Source organism: Apium graveolens, chromosome 2 (genome assembly GCF_009905375.1).
Source record: "Apium graveolens cultivar Ventura chromosome 2, ASM990537v1, whole genome shotgun sequence".
Lineage (NCBI taxonomy): Eukaryota > Viridiplantae > Streptophyta > Magnoliopsida > Apiales > Apiaceae > Apium > Apium graveolens.
In genome coordinates this window covers 192,722,734-192,726,524 of record NC_133648.1, presented here as the reverse complement: position 1 = coordinate 192,726,524, position 3,791 = coordinate 192,722,734, and the positions used below count along the sequence as shown (strand labels likewise).

The window sequence follows — 3,791 nt, the reverse complement described above, 5'->3', positions numbered from 1 at the left end:
TGTGAAGTAGCAATTGGTTCCTCTAAACGAGAGAGATGATCATCGACTTGATTCTCAGTCCCCTTTTTGTCCTTGATCTCTAACTCAAACTCCTGAAGTAAAAGAACCCATCGAATCAACCTTGGCTTTGAGTCCTTCTTCGAGACGAGATATCAAATTGCTGCGTGATCAGTGAAAACTGTCACCTTCGTCCCAAGGAGATATGATCAAAATTTCTCAAAACCATAGACGATAGCCAAAAGTTCTTTCTCAGTAGTGGTGTAATTTAGTTGAGCACCATTAAGAGTCTTACTAGCATAGTAAACTACATGAAATATGTTGTTCTTGCATTGCCCAAGAACTGCTCCAACTACATAGTCGCTTGCATCACACATTATTTCAAATGGTTCAGACCAATCAGGTGCAGTTATGACAGGTGCCATAATCAAACTCTTCTTCAATGTCTCAAAAGCAGCAAGGCACTCGTCATCAAACTTGAAAGGAACGTCTTTCTCTAGCAAATTGTACAAAGGCTTCGAAATCTTCGGGAAGTCCTTGATGAAACGCCTATAGAAACCCGCATGACCAAGAAAACTGTGAATTCCCTTAACATATATGAGTGGAGGAAGATTTTCGATTACCCCCACCTTGGCTTTGTCCACCTCAAGCCCCTTGCTAGAAACCTTGTTCCCAAGAATGATGCTTTGGCGCACCATAAAATGACATTTCTCCCAATTAAGAACCAAGTTGGTCTCAATGCACCTTTTCAATACTAAACCCAGATTATGTAAGCATTCATCGTAAAAAGTTCCAAAGACCGAGAAATCGTCCATGAACACTTCTACATTATTCCCAATCATGTCAGAGAAGATAGCCATCATACATCTCTGAAAAGTGGCTGGCGCTCCACATAGCCCAAAAGAAACTCTTCGAAATGCAAAAGTGCCGAAAGGAAATATGAATGTAGTCTTCTCTCGATCTTCTAGAGCGATACAAATCTGATTATATCCCGAATAGCCATCCAGAAGACAATAGTAATCATGCCCATCCAATCTATCAAGCATCTGATCAATGAAAGGAAGAGGGAAGTGATCCTTCCTTGTAGCCTTGTTCAACTTCCAATAATCCATGCAAACTCTCCACCCTGTGACTGCTCATGTCGGAATGAGCTCATTCTTCTCATTCGCCACTACAATGATACCACCTTTCTTTGGCACACACTGAACTGGGATCACCCATGAACTTTCAGAATTAGGATATATAATTCCTGCATCTAGCCACTTGAGAATTTCCTTCTTCACAACCTCTTTCATGATCGAATTTAGCCTTCTCTGTTGCTCAACAGTAGGCTTAGTTCCTTTCTCTAACAGAATTTTATGCATACAATAAGAAGGGCTGATTCCCTTGATATCTGCTATAGTCCAACCAATTGCCAATTTGAACTCTCTAAAAATCCTCAAAAGCTTCTCCTCATCAGTATCTGAAAGGTCTGATGCAATAATAACATGAAAAGTAGATGCCTCACCTAAAAATGCATACCTCAAATGTTCAGGTAAAGGTTTAAGCTCAAGAGTAAGAGCTTCTTCAATAGATGGCTTAAGGCATTTCAGAAAACTTTTCAACTCCTCTAATCTAAGAGATTCAAAAGGCATATCCATCTGGAGAAGCATTCAAATATTGCAAGTGCTCGTCGCCCTCGTCATCTTCACTATCAGAATTCCCCAATAAGGCCTTCTCTAAGGCATTGGACCTTAGCAAATGATCGAGTTCAGAGTTAACCACAATATCGACCATTTCCAACTTAAAACACTCCTCATTTTATGTAGGGAATTTCATGGAATTGAACACATTAAAAGTCACATCCTGATCCATCACTCGCATGGTAAGCTCACCATTCTGCACATCTATCAAGATTCAGCCAATAGCCAAGAAAGGTCTTCCCAAGATTATGGGAATCTTCTTATCCTCCTCGAAATAAAGAATTACAAAATTAGCAGGGAAAATGAGTTTATCCACCTTGACCAAGACATCCTCCACAATACCTTGCGGATATGTAATAGAACGATCGGCCAACTGCAAAGTCATGTATATAGGCTTTGGATCAGGAAAGTCCAACTTTTTGAAGATTGACAATGACATCAGATTGATGCTAGCTCCTAAGTTACATAGATATTTATCAAATGACACCTTTCCAATGGTTCAAGGAATAGTGAAGCTTCCAGGATCTTTAAGCTTCAGAGGCAATTTTTGTTGTAGCACATCACTGCATTCCTTTGTGAGAGCAACGGTCTCTAAGTCATTAAGCTTCACTTTTCTAGAGAGAATACCTTTCATGAATTTTGCGTAATTAGACATCTGTTCAAGAGCTTCAGCGAAAGGTATGCTAATGTGAAGTTTCTTGAACACCTCCAGAAACTTCGCAAATGGCTTATCCAGTTTTTTCTTCTACAGCCTCTTAGGAAAAGGAGGTGGAGGATAGATTTGTTTCTCCCCTGTATTACCCTCAGGAGGAGTGTGCTCAATAGTAGTATTCCTTAGTTCCACTTCGGCTTTCTTCTGCACTTCTTCTTCATCAGCCTCCACTTCAGCAATGGGAGTTTTAGCTACTTCAGGATTCACAACCTTACCAGACCTCAATGTGATTGCTTTAACATGCTCCTGCGATTCTTTCTTGCCTGGTACTTCAGTGTCGCTTAGAAGCGTGCCAGGTTGATGATTTAGTAATGCATTCGCAATTTGCCCAATCTGATTTTCCAAGGTCTTATAGAGACAACTTGGCTCTTGCACTTGAGTCTCAACTCCTCCAATTCAAATTTTTCATTAGCTTGAGGTAACTGCTGAAGTTGAAGTTGTTTCTTTGGGACATACTGCGGTTCCTGAAAACCAGGAGGGTTCTACTGCTTTGCTTTATAAGGCTGATAATATTGTTGCACCATATTCTGACTATTGCTCCAGCTGAAATTAGGATGATTGCGGTTGTTTGGATGATAAGTGGCTGGAGCTTGTTGTTGTGATCTCTGAGAGTTGCTCACAAATTGAGCTGATTCGCTAGAAATAGCGCACTGCTCAGTTTCATGTGCTCCCGCACAAAGTTCATAAACGCTAGTAATATGATTAACTCCATAATTATCCAAAGAGTCCACTTTCATCGTTAAAGCTTGAAGTTGAGCAACTATAGCAGTAGCTTGATCCACTTCCAGAATTCCTGCTACCTTTCCTTGTAACATTCTTTGCGTAGTATTCTGGTATTCATTGGCTGCCATTAGCTCAATCAACTCATAAGCTTCATTGTAGCTTTTAGCCCATAAGGCTCCACCAGATGCTGCATCAAGCATAGGTCTAGAGTGTGCACCTAGACCATTGTAGAAATAATTTATAATCATCCAATTAGGCATGCCGTGGTGTGGGCACTTCCTTAGCATCTCCTTGTATCGATCCCAAGCCTCACACAGAGATTCACCAGTTTGCTGGGTAAATTGAGTGAGAGCATTCCTGATTGCAGCAGTCTTCGCCATAGGAAAGAATTTAGTGAGAAACTTTTGAGCAAGATCCTCCCAATTGGTGATAAACCCTGGTGGTAGAGAATGTAACCAACACTTCACTTTGTCCCTCAGAGAGAATGGGAATAGTCACAGTTTGATAGCATCTTCAGACACATCGTTGAACTTGAAAGTGTCACAGATCTCGATGAAAACCCTGATGTGCATGTTTGGGTCTTCAGTAGGATTACCCCAAAACTGAACTGAGTTCTGTATCATCTAGATTGTGCTCGACTTGATTTCAAAAGTGTTAGCCTTGATGGCTGGCCTGAT

At 40.8% G+C, this 3,791-nt stretch overlaps 1 non-coding gene across 1 annotated transcript; it reads left to right on the top strand.

Annotated features, from left to right (window-relative positions):
- Window positions 1-3,372: 3,372 nt before the first annotated feature.
- On the top strand, window positions 3,373-3,479 carry LOC141710026 (small nucleolar RNA R71). The gene has a single exon (XR_012570569.1). It is a non-coding gene; the product is annotated as a small nucleolar RNA R71 (small nucleolar RNA).
- The last annotated feature ends 312 nt before the right edge of the window (window positions 3,480-3,791 follow it).